Raw genomic sequence first — 18677 nt, forward strand, 5'->3', positions numbered from 1 at the left:
TATCAATGAAACTCTTGTAACACTGTTTACAGCAATAAGGTCTTTCTCCGGTGTGTAGACGCTGGTGTCTTGTCAGCGTAGCATCTGGGATGCAGCTCTTGTCACATTGTTCACAATGGAAAGGTTTTTCAGAATCATAGGTGTTATATATATGGTGGTGATTCACCAGGATCTTAAATGGTTGGATTCTATAGGCTTAAAATAATTTATATCAATATTTCTTTTGTAAATCTCTACAGGAAAAAAATGGTAGATGTTTCAGTGGGTCCATAAAACCAAGCCCACTGTCCATCCATAGGGTTGAAGCGGTTCATTTTGAAGTGCTTCTGGACAAGACTTGTTTCAGCGTTATTTGGCATGACCCTCTACACCATATACTGCAACTTTTCATAAACACTTGACTCTGCATGGATGGATTAGGGGCAGAAGAAGAATTTTCATAAAACTGCAATTTTCATTGGCTCATAAAACTAATAATTGTTTTCAACAAAAAGAAAGTACTCCCAATGTTTTACTTTTACTTTATTTGTTTATTTGGACAGGACAATGCATATTAATGGACGTCACATGGACGTAAATACACGGGATATAGCACAGTTGCTAATTTTCATCCACAGTCCTCACAAGAAACACAAAACTAAGACAACAAATAATTATTTGCAACCTTATTCTTCCGGTCATCACCCACAACTTCCCGAAACGTATAAAAGGTTAACCCATGTTGACCTGGTTAACCCATGTTGACCTGGTTAACCCGTTGACCTGGGAACGATTCTACTAAATGTTTTCTAAATCCTGACAGTAATCTGAAAAAACCGATGTTTCAAACATTTTCAAGTCAAGGACCCCCAAGATTATATGTAAAAACAAAATAGCGTAGCGCGGCACTAGCTTGTAGATCTGCCATTTGTCAATGGCTAAAGTATAATATAATGCTTAAAAGACCAAACGGGGTTCCCGCCCTAAAATGGGTTAATGTCTGAAACATCCGACGGTATAATTAAACAGAGTTACACTAGAGAAATAATCTACCAAAGACAACAACTTTTTGTGCCATGTGTATATAGGTTTTACATACAAAACTTGGGGAGCCTCCGCCAGGACACTACAGATCTCCACACAAGCCCTGGTGTTCTCTGCTGCAGAGTGCTGTGCTCCAGTCTGGAGTAGAAGCCCTCACGTGAGGAAGATTGACCCGGTCATCAATAATGCCCTTCGGATTGTAACTGGCTGCCTGAAGCCGACCCCTGTGTCCTACCTGCCAGTCCTAGCAGGAATTGCCCCCGCCGGCCTTCGACGAGAGGCCGCAACCCTCGCGCTTGCAAGGAAAGCCCACCAAAACGACTGGCATATCCTGCACGAAACAACAACCAAGGCAGCGCCCCCATACAGACTTAAGTCCCGTCACCCCTATAACAGGAGAGCACAAGACATGCTTGGTTCCATCCCTGAGGACCTGTCTACAAGGGCATGGCTGGCAACCACCTGGAAGCGGGAATGGGAGTCGGCTGAGCCCACACGCCTGCACCGCTACATCCAAGACCCGGGAGACGGAGTCGAAGGAGAACATCTACCACGCCGGCACTGGACCCTGCTAAACCGCCTCCGTACCGGGGTCGGACGCTTCGGATCGTCCATGAAGGAGTGGGGCCTGGCAGACAGCGCAGCATGCGCGTGTGGCGAGCCCGAGCAGACTGCCGACCACATCATTACCACCTGTCCTCTGTACAGACCTCCTTCAGAGGCTGGCCTCTTCCAAGTGGGACCAGAGACAATGGCGTGGCTTTATGACACTGAGCTGGACATTTGACGACGATACACGAAAGAAGAAGAAGAACATACAAAAGATACTTAAGAAACTAAACTGTGGTGGTCATGTTGATAGTGTCAGATTATGTGATTCCACGGCTTTAGTATCTACCACTTGTCATTGTCATCCTGGAATAGAATTAATGATCATTCGATTGTATGTTATATCATGTGTCAACTCAAATGGGGAAAATGTGGATTTATTACTATTACAACTAACCACTTCTTCCCTGTATGATTCCTCCTCATTATCCTCAGATGTGCATTTTGACCCAAGCATTTGCCACTAACAGGAACTAAAGGGTTCCTCCCCTGTAAGAGCCCTCATTCATCTATGGGCTTTTCCCCTGTATGAGTCTTCATGTGTGATTTTAGTCCAATACTGTGTTTAAAGCCTTTACCACAAACTGTACAAGTGAAGGGCTTTTCTCCTGTATGAATCCTCATGTGTGTTTTTAGATGAACAGTCTGAGCAAAGCCTTTACCACAGACGTTACAAGTAAAGGACTTTTCCCCTGTATGAGTCCTCATGTGTGATTTTAGATGAACACTCTGAGCAAAGCCTTTACCACAGACGTTACAAGTAAAGAGCTTTTCCCCTGTATGAGTCATCATGTGTGATTTTAGATGAACACTCTGAGCAAAGCCTTTACCACAGACGTTACAAGTAAAGGGCTTTTCCCCTGTATGAGTCATCATGTGTGATTTTAGATGAACACTGTGAGCAAAGCCTTTACCACAGACGTTACAAGTAAAGGGCTTTTCCCCTGTATGAGTCCTCATGTGTGATTTTTGATTAAAACTGTGAGCAAAGCCTTTACCACACACGTTACAAGTAAAGGGCTTTTCCCCTGTATGAATCCTCATGTGTGTTTTTAGATGAGCATCCTGAGCAAAGCCTTTACCACAGACGTTACAAGTAAAGGGCTTTTCCCCTGTATGAGTCCTCATGTGTGATTTTAGATTAACACTCTGAGCAAAGCCTTTACCACAGACGTTACAAGTAAAGGGCTTTTCCCCTGTATGAGTCCTCATGTGTGTTTTTAGTTCACTACTGTGTGTACAGCCTTTACCACAGACCTTACAAGTAAAGGGCTTTTCCCCTGTATGAGTCCTCATGTGTTTTTTAGATCACAACTCTGTGTACAGCCTTTACCACACACGTTACAAGTAAAGGGCTTTTCCCCTGTATGAGTCCTCATGTGTGATTTTAGTTCACTACTCTGAGCAAAGCCTTTGCCACAGACAATACAAGTAAAGGGCTTTTCCCCTGTATGAGTCATCATGTGTGATTTTAGTTCACTACTCCGAGCAAAGCCTTTGCCACAGACAATACAAGTAAAGGGCTTTTCCCCTGTATGAGTCCTCATGTGTGATTTTAGATTACCACTTAGAGCAAAGCTTTTACCACACACGTTACAAGTAAAGGGTTTTTCCCCTGTATGAATCCTCATGTGTGTTTTTAGTTCACTACTCTGTGCAAAGCCTTTACCACATACGTTACAAGTAAAGGGCTTTTCCCCTGTATGAGTCCTCATGTGTGATTTTAGACCACCACTATGAGCAAAGCCTTTACCACAGACGTTACAAGTAAAGGGCTTTTCCCCTGTATGAGTCCTCATGTGTGATTTTAGATCACTACTCTGAGCAAAGCCTTTACCACACATGTTACAAGTAAAGGGCTTTTCCCCTGTATGAGTCCTCATGTGTGATTTTAGATTATCACTCTTAGCAAAGCCTTTACCACAGACGTTACAAGTAAAGGGCTTTTCCCCTGTATGAGTCCTCATGTGTGATTTTAGATCACTACTCTGAGCAAAGCCTTTACCACACATGTTACAAGTAAAGGGCTTTTCCCCTGTATGTGTCCTCATGTGTGTATTTAGTTCTCTACTGTGTGTACAGCCTTTACCACAGACGTTACAAGTAAAGGGCTTTTCCCCTGTATGAGTCATCATGTGTGTTTTTAGATGAACACTCTGAGCAAAGCCTTTACCACAGACGTTACAAGTAAAGGGCTTTTCCCCTGTATGAATCCTCATGTGTGTTTTTAGACTAACACTCTGAATAAAGCCTTTACCACAAACTGTACACGTAAATGGTTTTTCCCCTGTATGAATCCTTGTGTGCATCATCAGATTATACGTCTGATTAAAACATTTTCCACAGTCTGTACAACTAAAGCGTTTCTTCCCTTTGTGGCTCCTCATGGAGTGTGTTTGTTTTGATGATTTCAGGTCCTTGGACAGCTTGCTGCTCAAAGACAATCTTTGTCCTTCCACATTTGTCTTGTGTGATTTCAGTGTGTTTAAAGTTGACTGACCTTCACTGGGCTCCTGCCACTCATCACTGTCTTCAGTGTCAGATTCAGAACAGTGTGAAGAGAGGAGCTGGTCATCACCAGTTGGTTGTGATGTTCCACATTCCTCTACATCAGCTTGTGTTTTCATGTGTTGAGTTGAGGTGCCGGCTACAGGCTCTGTCTCTCTGTTTTCATCATCATGAACATCTTCAGCCTCAGTTGGTCTTTGAAGTATCTCCTCTTGTTCATCTTTAGTCTGTGGTGGTTGTGGTTCCTCCTGGACCAGACTGGAGCTCCTCTCCTGTTGTTCAGTAAAAACCTCCTCTTTACACACAGGGAGGTGTTCCGTAAAAACCTCCTCTTTACACACAGGGAGGTGTTCAGTAAAAACCTCCTCTTTACACACAGGGAGGTGTTCAGTAAAAACCTCCTCTTTACACACAGGGAGGTGCGGGACGTCTAGAAAAAAGACACAAAGAGAGAAAACATTTAATGAACTTTGCATTTTTCCAACGTAGTGTTTCCTGTTTCATAGCTTTGGTTTCGAAATCAAAGGGCTTGACATTCCATTTTTGAGCCTCTTGTCCTTTGGACAAGAACTTTACTCACCTGTCCAAGTAAAAATTCATGTACTTTTGTTTGTATTGTATTGAATATAATGTTGCATTTGAATAGTTACTAGAGCGGACGTAGAGGCATTTGAATAGTTACAGATAAGTATTAAGTGTTCAACAGAAGGTTATGATCAGGCCCGAACGCAATACGCGGCTGCAGTGTTCCGATGAAAACTCAGCAGAATTACCGCGGAATTTGAACACGTTCATCTTGTAGTTTACTTTACCGGCCAGCGTGATTTATTTGGGTTAAGCTGCAGTGGACGCACCCTGCCCCTCCCCTCATTGCTGACTAATATGTTGTGAGCTGGTCTGATAATTAATCAATAGTTGACACAAACACTCAAACAGGTTGTTGGAAGTTTCAAAAAAGATGATCCAATACTCCAGGTCTTAAAATGACACTATGTTTAGTTGATGATTTGCATAAATGCAATAATGTCAAACACGGGTTTAAGATTACAATTTCTCAAAAAATATAGTTTGTATTAGGACTCCCACCCGTGGGTTCTGGGACCCACTGCAGACCTAACAACATCACTGGGGTACCTTCTGTTTCCTAGACGGGCTCTCTACCCATTCAGCTGTCCCTCTGAAGGCCACTAGAACAACTATAATAATAAACATGTGAGTGAATAGCGAGCGTGACAACAGCCCCCCTCATTGTATCTTTCCCACAAAATATATTACAAATAAATAAACACGTATTCAGAAGGACAATATCAGTCACCAGAACCAAGGATGGGTGTTTTCTGTGTATCTAAGATGGTTAAAATGGAGTTTGAAGTTACAATGGGGTTGTATATAATAGGAAGGGAACTTGTCTGATAAAAATGAATATAAAATATCTAAATACTGAATCGAGCAGATTAAAAACTGTCCAGAGTGTTCACAAAAAGCCAGAGTAGACGATAACATTACCCACAATTATTTAGAAAGTGAAATATCCCTTTATGTAAGTAGGTAAACAAAACAGCACATACCTATACGGTACAACTTTACTACAGGTTGCATCTTCGCATCAAACAGTCCACGTCTCTGGTCCACCTCTGGCTGTTCCTCTGACAACGTTGAATGTCTTTTGGAGGCCATCTCTCTAGATACTGTAGACCTCTCCCTGTGGTGCTCTGTGGAAATCACCAGAAGAAACAACTTGTACTTATCATTCAATAAGGGTTTACTGAACAACCAGGAGTAGTCTGGTGACCACCGGAGAGACGCGTGACAGCCGGAATGTAGACGGCACCCGGGAGCAGTATGGGTTGGTGCCAAAGACCAGGTGGGGGACTGGGCTCTGTGGGTTGACTCCAGTCCAGGCCCAACCTACGTCTCACCAGGTCCACTCCTGCTCTCACCACGAGTACAGCCAGGACCTGTGCGTTGGACCAGACTCCCAGCAACAGACACTTCATTCAGGAGTAGTGGATTCTGAGAATAATACTAATACAAATATACATTCGTAGATATGAGAGCCTGACATCGCTCTCACCGATGTATCCGTCATTTTAGGCGCCGATGCCCGATATCGGACATTATTTCACTGATGTGGCCATTTTTCACCCCTGTGTCAATCATCTAATGTGATCCTGGGCTCTACACACCCTCCACCAACCTAGTCCCCATATATGGGGGACAGCCACCGAGGCTATTACAGCTTATATTTCTTTCTGTGTTGAAATGATTGTGCCACAGAAAATAATAACTACGTTTAATAATAATAGGCCATACCTCACAAATGAAATCAAGGAATGTATACATAGGAAAAAGGTGGCCTTCAGATCAGGAGACACGGCAGCCTTAAAGGCTGCACAGAAGGAACTGAATATAAAAATGAGAGAAGCCAGAAATAAGTTTAAGGAACGAGCGGAACAAGACTTGGCCAACTCGAACACAAAAAGACTCTGGGACTCCATCAGGGAGATGACTAATATGAAGGCAGAGAGGAAGCCCATCTTTGCTCTAGATGAGAGCGCCAGAGCGAATGAGCTCAATCATTTCTTTATGCGTTTTGAATGTGATACTTCTCAGGGATGCTATGAGGTGATTACTGAACTGAACTGTGATGTTGTTAATAACAGGATGGTAATAAATCAGGACACCGTCTGTAAAGTGTTTAAAACCATACAGACCGATAAAGCAACAGGGCCAGACGGAATGCATGCTTTCCTGTTGAAAACGTGTGCTGAGGAACTAGCCCCAGCATGGCACAGGCTTTTCCAGCTGTCACTAGACTCACATACAGTGCCTGAGATCTGGAGAAAATCAGTGATAGTCCCAATCCCGAAGAAAGCATGTCCACTAGAGAATAACGATTATAGGCCTGTGGCTATAACATCTAATGTAGTAAAAGCACTGGAGAGGATCCTGACAGAGGAACTCCTAAAGGAGGTAGGACCCCAGCTAGACCAGTATCAATTTGCATATTCTAAGAAACGCAGTACATGCGATGCAATATCTACAGTAGCTCATCTCACTTTGAAACACCTGGAAAGTAAGGTGGCATACGCCAGATTACTTTTTATCGACTTCAGCTCGGCTTTTAACACCATACATCCAGATATTCTGTTGCGTAAATTAGCTCAGTTAAATGTGAACCCCTTTATAATTAAATGGTATTTTTCTTTTCTCTCTAGTAGACCACAGAGGGTGAGATTTAACTCCGTGTTCTCAGAGGAGACACTGAGTAGTACAGGGGTGCCTCAAGGAACAGTCAGTTCCTCTTTTCTGTTTACCTTGTATACGGACGACTGTGTCAGCTCACATCCAAATCAATTTGTTATCAAGTTCTCCGATGACACTGTGATACTTAGTCTGCTCAAGAGTGATAATAACATCCTCAGCCATACAGAGGGAGTAGACAAGTTTATAGAGTTGTGTGATCTACACCATCTGATAATAAATGTAAACAAAACAGAGGAGGTCATAGTAGACCCCAGGTCCATAGGAGACCACAGTATAATTAGTGTCCATGACCATAACATCAAACAGGTCCCCTCATATAGATATCTGGGAGTACGGATCGATGAGGACCTGAGCTGGCACACGCATGTTACAACACTGTGTTCTAAGATACACCAACGTCTACACTTTCTCAGAAGACTTAGGCTTTTTGGAGTCAGTAGAAATATCATGTTGACCTTTTACAGAGCTAGTATAGAGTCAATCCTAAGATACGGTACGCTATATCCAGCTGGTTTGGCAATCTAACTGTGAAATACAAGTCTCAAGTAAATAGGCTAGCAAACATGGCTGGGAAGATCATGGGCATGTCCACCCCACCCATCACTCCCCAGACCATCTTTGAACAAGCAGTGGTGAGACAGGCTCGGAATATTGTATCTGACCCCTTGCATGTACTGTACCGAGAGTACGAGCTAATGCCATCCGGTAGGAGGTATAGAACTCCACGATGTGTATATAATAGATTTAAACACTCTTTTGTTCCCGTGTCAACTAAAATGCTCAATCAGGGATTGCTATAGTTGCACTTTATCAAGGGAATGTGTGCAATATCTCTGTTTTGTGTATGTGGGTGTTTCATGGTGTTTTCTTTCTTTTCGTATGTGAACATGTCTGTTATTTGTATGCAGCTGTGACTCTGTCTCCAAGACAAATTTCTCCCAAGGGAGACAAATAAAGATAACCTAACCTTGACTCTCTTTTGGTTTGATATTAATTCATTTCTTCAACAGCTGCAGAGAATGGAACGCACTGTGCGCGTCGTGCCTGTGACTCTGGAGCCTAGGCTGCAGCAGACAGTTTTCTGAAAAAGCTGTTTCTATGTCAGTCGTTCTTCGATTTTTCAAAAATAGCAGATCTACAAGCTCGTAGCACGCCACAGAGTGGCGCGTTACGAGCTTGTAGATCTGCTATTTTTCAATAGCTAAAGCATAACATAATGCTAACACCAAAAGGGGATCCCGCCAAAAATGGGTTAAGCACAAACTAATACATTGTAAACATGTATCTTATCTTTTTTTTTACATGCAGTTTTATTTTAACATTTTAGGAGTGAATACATATGCTTAGATGCCTGTGACAGCATGTCAGCAGTTCAGACAATGCTGCTCCGCTTGTGTACGACAGAAAAACAGGTGAGGACAAAGCGTACGACAGCTCCCGACCCAACATGATTTTTGTCCTGGCACACGTTCAAGTTAAAGGTTTTGCGGAAATGGTAAATGCCTGAGAGAGTATTGCACCACATCTTCCTACGTAGTAATGTCAAAGTTGACTCACCAGTCTCCTCTTCCTGTTCCTCTTTAAACTGTGGAGGGTGTGGTTCCTCCAGGACCAGAATGGATCTCCTCTCCTCATATTCAGATGAAACCTCTTTACACACAGACAGGAGGAGGGGAGAGAAGGTAGCATCAGCAGAGCAACTCAAAGTGCTTTTGTCAACTCAAAGATTATTCTCCTATTCGTTTTGTCAGCATAACCATCGTTTAAAAAATGAGTGTCTCGAGTCTCTTCTCAACGCCTCGCAGAGCACGGTGTTGAGTAGAGCCCGACATCGGTCTCAACAATGTATCCGTCATTTTTGGAAGTATTTTTTTAATCATCATTAATGTAATCTACCCTTCCCCACCCAAACCACCCCTTTCCCCCCTCACTGTATATTTCCCTTTTTACTTCCTTTATGATGAATTCCTGTTCTGTTCTTTGGAAAAATAGAAGTGTATATTTGAACGTCTCCAAATGTTTTGATGAATTGAACAAGGTGGACCCTCTTGTAAACAAGTGTAATGCTTTTAATGTGCTTGAAATGTACTGTAATTCTGTAAACAGTTAATACATACTTCAATAAAAAAATAATGTAATACGCCCTTATGAAACGCGCTCTTTCAGTTTGATAATTATCAATTTATTACAGCTGCGGAGAATGGATTTAAAAGGCACTGCACGCGCCGTGCCTGTGACTCTGACCATTTATGCCAAATATCTTCATAGCTAAACATGATTATGGGTTCAAACTTGGCACAAGCAGAAACAACATGCTGTGTGTCTGTCTGTCTTTTGGGGGACCATGAGTTACCAAACTATATTTTTATCGTTACAGTTGCTGAATGACCCTTTAGTCTTGTTAGAATAATACTAATAAAATATGAATTTGTTTTACCTGAGAGAGTATTGCACCACATCTTCCTACGTAGTAATGTCAAAGTTGACTTAGCCTGGAACTAACCTATGCTATCTATGGCAGAGGCAGCTCCCGGCAGGATCCGCCGGGAGAAACTGTGCGCCGCTGCTGGACATGAGACTAATTAATTAGAGCGACAGAGAGAGAGAGGAGTGTGTGTGTGTGTGTGTGTGTGTGTACGTCAATTTAACAAAGGTGCAGACGATCAGAAATCAGCAGAGAGTGATCGACGTTTGCGCTACTCTATGCCCCAGACTTCTTTTTCTCCATGGAAATAAAAACGTCTGGGTTTACGAGGCTAAAGTTGACTCACCAGTCTCCTCTTCCTGTTCATCTTTAATCTGTGGAGGGTGTGGTTCCTCCAGGACCAGACTGGATCTCCTCTCCTCATATTCAGATGAAACCTCTTTACACACAGACAGGAGGAGGGGAGAGAAGGTAGCATCAGCAGAGCAAAGTGCTTTTGTCAACTCAAAGATGACATATATTCTCCTATTCATTTTGTCAGCATAACCATCTTTTAAAAGATGTCTCAAGTCTCTTCACAACGCCTCACAGAGCAAAAACACATTTATGCTGCCCATGTCTCATTGCTCACTGGGAGCGGAGGCATCCAATCTATGGCTGTGTTTACAGGAATATATGTAATTTATGTATGATCAAAGACATTCTAGGGCTAGTACAACTATACTGGGAGATGTAGTTCCGTTCAGCTAGCTTAATGATACTTGTAGCTAAGCTGGTGTTGTTCAGAATCTACTAACCTGCAGTGTGTAGCTCGATGTCCATATCAAAATCAATGTCCAGCAGTTTGTTTTGTGTCTCCAGCAGAGTTTGTAGTGTCTCCATCTCTCTCTGGAAGAGGTTGACCATGAACTCTCCCACCGCGCTGAGGCGCTCCAACACAAACACTCTGACGCTAAGCTCCACACTACAAACATCAGCAGCGCCACGCTGCTGTTTGTCCACAACAAACAATATCTCCTCTCCCACCGACGCTAGCTGTTCATTTATCTTCAGCCGTACAGACTCCATTTGACGCTTTTCGCCTCCTTTAGGAGACATTTCCACCAAGCTTTCTGTTCCTACTGTAATATAGAATTTGTAATAAAGACACAAACATCAACAATTCCCGAGAGACACGACAACATGTTTGACTTGTTCAACAGCGGCCATCGCCGTAATGGAAAACTAGACGCAGTCACGTGACGTGATGGCATCACGTGATGCAAACAAGCGCTTCAGGGTCAAAGGTTTTCCCACGCATGCGCAACAAAATAATCCAGGCACTGTTGAATAGAATAGAATAGAATAGAATGCTTTATTTGTCATCTACTATACAAGTGAAAAGGTGTACCCATACTCATTCTTTCTGCTCTATCTCCGACCGAACCACACTTTCAGCACACATCTCTATATGCAAAATAAATTCGGAACGCTCCCCGAACTGACATAGGCTATTTTTTAGCCGTTCAAGTGTCTTATTTACTCTATTAAATATTACTTTTATGAAACATTCCTACACGGAACACGGAATCACTGCTGCCCCAACACGGTCAGAAACAAGCCCAACCAGCCCACAAACAAGCCCTTTAAACCACGCTACTTACATACACTACAACTCGCTTACAATTCGCAAACCTGGCAACACCCTGCCTCTTACGTCACCAGCTCTGTTGCCAACTACGTTCACTTAATGGGGCCAGTCTTTCACAGTGACACACATGTTACATGAACCACGCGCCCGGGATGGTTTCTACCCCTCAATGTCGTATTTGCTGCGCCCTTCTAATGCTGCGCCACGCCTACTCTACACTCACTGCTTGCAGCAGCAGCACTCGCTGGGAGCTGGGTCTGCAGGCGACCCTCGCGCAGGACATTGATGAGAGACAGAAGGAACAGGAGAGATTATACGATCGCTATTTCGCTTATTCCATCTAAATCTCTTTATTTACAAAAAAAATGACTCGACGATTCCCTTAGTTACATCAACATTGTTCTTTGACATTAATCGGATTGTGCCAACATATCACCCTTACACCGATCACTTTGCCTATTTTCGCCACACAGCCAATTTACTTCCGCGAGCGGCCGGGCCATTCCGCCCATGCGAATGCATGGAGAAAAAAAAGAGACGAAAATCCAGCTGTATCGGAGCAGTGCCACACACACACACAGTCAGTCACACACACACACACACACACACACACACACACACAGAGAGGAGTTGACAAGTGAGAGAACGAGACGGCTGTTGCGTTTCACCATGGCCAGTGCTGTTGTAGACAGCGACGACGATGATACACGGAAATAAGTGTGGAAAAGAAAACGAGCAGACATCACAAAGAAATCGATCTGTCCAACGACGATGGTACAAAGACAACAACACAGCCAACTATATTCTTATAGAGAAAAGCTCTCAGCTAATTTGCCCCGTGCAAAACAATTAACGCACGGAGTTGCGGTCTGCATAGCTGCAGACATGCGACCACTATCAGTGGTGGAAAACGCTGGCTTTCAATATTTAATGAGAGTTGCAGAACAGCAGAACCACGTTACAAAATGCCATGCAGGTCACACATGTTTTCACTCCTAAAATGTATCAAACTAATAATACATGTGAAACGTTGCCCGTTACAATCGTTTTGTCTAAAAGATCGTCAAATATATGGCCGTTAGTACTGTTAATTCAACATCCGGTGAGGGGAGGATACGGATTGTGTATGGAAATCAGCGCATACAGTGGGTGGGCTTTAGACCGGATGTAAGCCACATCCACTAAATGTACACTAAATAGAAATAGTATAAAATACTGCATAAAATGGTGTAGCCTACTGCAGCTATTTATAACCAGGTAGTGTATAAGTGAAATTGAACACTTAAATTAGTATTTAATACTTGAACTAACAACAGATGGGTCTATATACTATTTGACTTTTTTTTTTCTTTCTTTTACTTACTTAGAGCTTAACAAGAATGTTACAAGTCATCTCATCTTCAAGAAACATTTAAAAAATGTTAGGGCATAAAACCCAAAGTTGTTAAACCTTTTATTATTCTCATTCTGATTTGTTATTTATAGAAAATAAATGTGACTTATTGGGAAACAAGTGTTTTTCTTTACAAACCAAGATATTGGCCTAAATTATAATGAATATAGCCCTCAATGCTGAAAAAGAAGGTTTTAAAAAAATAGATTGAAAAAATTTAATCGAACATCGAAGCAAATCGTGAGCTTCAAATCGAAAATTGAATTGAATCGTGGACTAGGCGAATCGTGATAGCGAATCGAACATCGAATCGAATCGTGAGCTGCAAATCGAAAATTGAATTGAATCGTGGACTAGGCGAATCGTGACAGCCCTAATGTATACATACGCCTGCACGCGCACACACACGCACATGCACGCCTGTAAGGCCCCCCCCACACACACACACACACACACCAACATGCGATTCATTAAATAACTATTTCTCCGCACGCGCGCACACAACATTATTCACGTGAAGCCTACAGGGAATTACCGACGGAATGTATATACACACACACACACACACACACACACACACACACACTCCCGGCTCACACGCTTAGAATTTATAGATGCGCGATTACATAACAGCTGGGCGTCATTATAGCGAGCCTTAACATGTTGACTACACTACACTACACATAATAACTAATAACCCGTTTTCAGCTTAAAGCAATTATATTTCATTGAAGCAACTCCTTAGCATTGTTTTCATACCATGGATGTGATAAGAAAATGTATCAAACATAAGGGAAATATTAAATAGTATCGGGTGTACCAGTTTGGGCTTTTCTTTTTTTTCAATGGGGCAATACATTGATTAAACAAACGTTTGATTGATTGAGTTGTACAATGTTATACAACCCTAAACTACTTTTAGAATACACTACACAATACAATACAATTTTAGAACATATAATATTGGCCAATATGTCAAATATGTAAATATTACATATAATGGCATTGAATGGAAGCGGACCATTTGTAACACATGTTACAAATGACCCGCTTTTGCAAGTTTTCTTTGCAGTTGCTTACAGACCAGAATGAATGTGAATTCCGTCTAAACACGATGCAAACTAATGAAGAACATAAGCATGAACACATCCATGTGGATTTTTATTCACCAACACCAAAGACAAAAATTGTAGCACACATATACTCCAGGTGTAAAATTATACGCATTTTGAAGGTAAACACTTCAAACTTCCTTGCTGTACACATACTGACGCGATGGCGTCATGGTGGCGTTGACCAATCAAGAGATAACGTCCATGTTACAACCGTGAAGCGTTACAACCTTGGCGGCTCTCCCCTACATTTGTTACTAACATTAGGTTGTGGCGAAGTAGAAACGTGGCGAGCAGATAGTGTGTTTTGGACAAACAGGCTAGGTATTGGTGTTGATTTGGGTCAACTGGACAAACAGCGTGGTGTTGTTTTGTGTCTGTGTTTGTGTTGGAGCACCTCAGTGTGGCCGTACAGGTCATGTGCAACCTCTTCCACAGAGAGATGGAGACACTAAATCTCAGCTGGACAAACATGTTGGCACGCATGCATCGCTGCCTTGCATGCTGTGTGCTACTGTTGAGTCTGTCACTTACTTTGACTGATTTATGGCATTGTCTTTCTGTTAAAATCCAACTATGTTAATTTAAGAAATCTGGCCATATAGGTCATTGTTTATTCTCTGTGCACACGTGTAGCCTATTGTATGTCAGACTGTATGTCTGTCCCAGTCACAATCCTTTAGTAATTAGGCTGTGGAAATATTCAGGACAAAACAATGGTACATTTCCAATAACCCATCCGTTACTACATGTGGAGTCAACTCCCGCCATTTATTTCTTCCCATAGTGCGTGGCGAAGTAGCTCTGGGATGAGTGCGCGCGAAGCGCGCACGAAATTCTAGTTTTTTAACAACTGTGAACAACTGTGAACAACTGTGGACAGCAGAAAAAACGAAATTGCGATGTGCTGAAGTGCACGGGCCGCAGCAACTTGGGTCGCGCCGCCACAAACTTTTTCTTACATCATAGGAGAAAAGAATATGGTGGGGGGGGGGGGGGGGGAGCATGGAGTGGGTTAGGGGAATTGCAGGTGGGGGGGGGGTGCGGGGTGAGGTGGGGGTTGGGGGTGGATAGGGAGAAGGCGGTATGTGGTGCGGGATGTGTGTGAAATGTCTTGTTAGTTCATTGTTTATGTTTGCGTGTATCCTGAGCGGCTCCCGGATCTGTGTCCCAGGGTCACATCGTCTCAAAGTCCAGATAGTGGGAGGTAAACACAGCTAGCTGTGCACTCTGCGGCCTTGGTTCTCAGTCCAAAAACACCCTCAGTTGGCTGTGTGGTGGGTGCGGGCGGGGGGGGGCAGGGGAGCGGGTGCGCGTGGTTTCTCTCAACTGTCTTTTCCATCTGTCTGTAAGGGAAGCCGGTTTAAATGTCCCCGCCGGGCATTCAGTCTCGCCAGCTCCGGCATGCCTTTCTGAAAAAATCTTGTCAAATGCGCTCAAGGACCAGCTAATTAAATCCATATTGGCGAGAGATTTAGGACGAGAGAGACGGTGTAGAGAGACACACGAGCAGAAGCAAGCAGGAATACAGATAGGGAGGAGGAGAGAGAAAAACGTGACCGCCCTCTTCGAGTAAGAAACTTCCTTAATGCCTTTCGCCCTCTGGTGGTGGAGGTGTGTGACTGTCACAGATAGATAGATAGATAGATAGATAGATAGATAGATAGATAGATAGATAGATAGATAGATAGATAGATATAGATATATTTTTTAACTGCCTTCGAATCTTAAACTATCTACAACCTCGTGTTGCGGTGTGACACGCTTTGAGCTTGTAGATCAGCTTTTTGCACATTTGACAATTTAAATCCATGATTCATTGATATTAATAGGAAAAGGTACTTTGAAATTTTTCATTTTGAATAAATGAGTATGCGTAGGCTACTTTGTCCACCACTGATGACTGGAATCCAACATCAGGGACTCAGGGAGTCTAAATTAGTACCTATGTAATAGACAGTAATTACCTAGTAATTATTACTGGCGGTTCATGAGCTGGCAGTTCAATATGTATATGTATACGTATGTCTTACGTCATCATTTAGAGCTAGTCATACGTATACTATATACATAATCAGTAAAAAATAAAATAGCAAATTGTGCCTGATCTGCTGGGACCAGAGTACGTGGTGTGTGTATATGTATGACTAGCTCTCAATGATTACGTAAGAAATATGGTCATTTGTGTAATCTGATCCCAGCAAACCAGGCACAGATTTTCTGTTTTTCTTGCATACGCATCAAATGGCGGGACGGCTGTCACGTTTTGGCGCAAAGTAACCACAGTATACCGCTAATCAACTTACAACTACATACTCTATATAGTATATGTATATGTATACGTATGTATTACGTCATCATTTAGAGCTAGTAATACGTATACTATATACATATACTATATAGAGTATGTAGTTGTAAATAATAATTTCGCCCGGTCTCTTCGCCCAGCTCCTAATCCAGACAACAGTCTTGTCAAAACTCGACTATTGTAACTCCCTCCTTACTGGCCTACCAGCATGTGCACTTAAGCCTCTCCAGCTGATCCAAAATGCCGCAGCTCGCTTGGTCTTCAACCAGCCAAAATTCTCACATGTCTCCCCCCTGCTCCGCTCCCTCCACTGGCTCCCAGTCGCTGCCCGCACAGAATACAAAACTCTGATGCTGGCATTCAAAGCAACCAAAGGTATGGCTCCCCCATATCTTGCAAGTATGATCGAACCCTACAAACCCTCCCGCTCACTCAGATCAGCCAACGCAGGGAAGCTGGAAGTACCCTCACTAAAAACGCCGGGACAACGCTCCACACGTCCCAAACTCTTCTCCCTTCTGGCTCCAAAACTGTGGAATGCACTTCCCATTGCAGTCAGAACTGCAGCATCACTCCCAATCTTCCGCCGTAGTTTGAAAACCCACCTTTTCAGACTCCATCATGGCCCATAGCACCCCCTTAGATAGCAATTCTGTAGACTTAGATAGCATTTGATACAGACTTATAGCATGTTATGTAAACAGCATAAGTGCATTGTATGTAGTCATAGCACGTCATAGTACATAATGTATATCATAGTAGTATAGATGTATAGCTTATTTCATTATAGATATTCCACTGTTACTTTCTTAGCTTACGCATGTTTCATGATAAATGTTTTTATGTGATGTATTCCCCATGCTTTTTGTTCTTGCTTAATGTAAGTCGCTCTGGATTAAGAGCGTCTGCTAAATGCCTAAATTGTAAATTGTAAATTGTGACAGCCAACCCGCCATTTGATGTGTATGCAAAAAAAACAGCAAATCTGTGCCTGGTTTGCTGGGACCAGATTACATAAATGACCATATGTCTTTATAGATATTTCTTATAGTAGATAGGTAGCAAATAGTTACACCTAATAATTAGACATTTCAAACGTTCCTTCACAGAGATATTGAGATTCCACAGTTTACAGAATAATTATACTGTATAACATATTTTAATTCAGTTTATATACCTTTTTTTTCATCACATATCAATGATTTCTTTTTCTTTAAAAAAACAAAAAGGGATCCAGAATATATCTACATCGATAAAACTGTAAAAAAGTAGGTAGGTAGCAAATAGTTACACCTAATGATTATACATTTCAAACGTTCCTTCACAGAGATACTGAGATTTGACAGTTTACAGCGGTCGAAAGTACTTGCGCGCTCTGCTTGCGCAATAGTTGGCCATTTATGGCCTACTAGTGCAACAAGCAAGTATGCACTCGACAGAGTGCAGTTCTAGTTAGTCTTAGTTTTAGTTATGATAGCTTAGTTTTCCTTTAGTTTCCATTTACTTTTCATCAGTGAAAAAAGGTAGTCAACGAACATTTTTCGTCTTAGTCGTCGAAATCAACACTGGTGGAGACGACGCTGGTGTGCCTGCAGAGTACCTTTCTACTGCAACTATTGTCACACTGTTTGCAGTGGTAAGGTTTTTCTCCAGTGTGGATACGCAGGTGTGTCCGTAAACAATATATGTCAATGACACTCTAGTCACAATGTTTGCAGTGGTAAGGTTTTTCTCCAGTGTGGATACGCAGGTGTGTCCGCAAACAACAAATGTCAATGACACTCTTGTCACAATGTTTGCAGTGGTAAGGTTTTTCTCCAGTGTGGATACGCAGGTGTGTCCGTAAACAACATATGTCAATGAAACTCTTGTCACAATGTTTGCAGTGGTAAGGTTTTTCTCCAGTGTGGATACGCAGGTGTGTCCGCAAACAACCTATATCAATGAAACTCTTGTAACACTGTTTACAGCAATAAGGTCTTTCTCCGGTGTGTAGACGCTGGTGTCTTGTCAGCGTAGCATCTGGGAGAAGCTCTTGTCACATTGTTCACAATGGAAATGTTTTTCAGAATCATAGGTGTTATATATATGGTCATGATTCACCAGTATCTTAAATGGTTGGATTATATAGGCTTAAAATAATTTATATCAATATTTCTTTTGTAAATCTCTACGGGAAAAAAATGGTAATGTTTCAGTGGGTCCATAAACCCAAGCCCACTGTCCATCCATAGGGTTGAAGCGGTTCATTTTGAAGTGCTTCTGGACAAGACTTGTTTCAGCGTTATTTGGCATGACCCTCTACACACCATATACTGCAACGTTTCATAAACACTTGACTCTGCATGGATGTATTAGGGGCAGAAGAAGAATTTTAATAAAACTGCAATTTTCACTGGCTC

The sequence above is a fragment of the Protomyctophum bolini genome, assembly GCF_963924005.1.
Source record: "Protomyctophum bolini genome assembly, chromosome: 18".
Classification (NCBI taxonomy): domain Eukaryota; kingdom Metazoa; phylum Chordata; class Actinopteri; order Myctophiformes; family Myctophidae; genus Protomyctophum; species Protomyctophum bolini.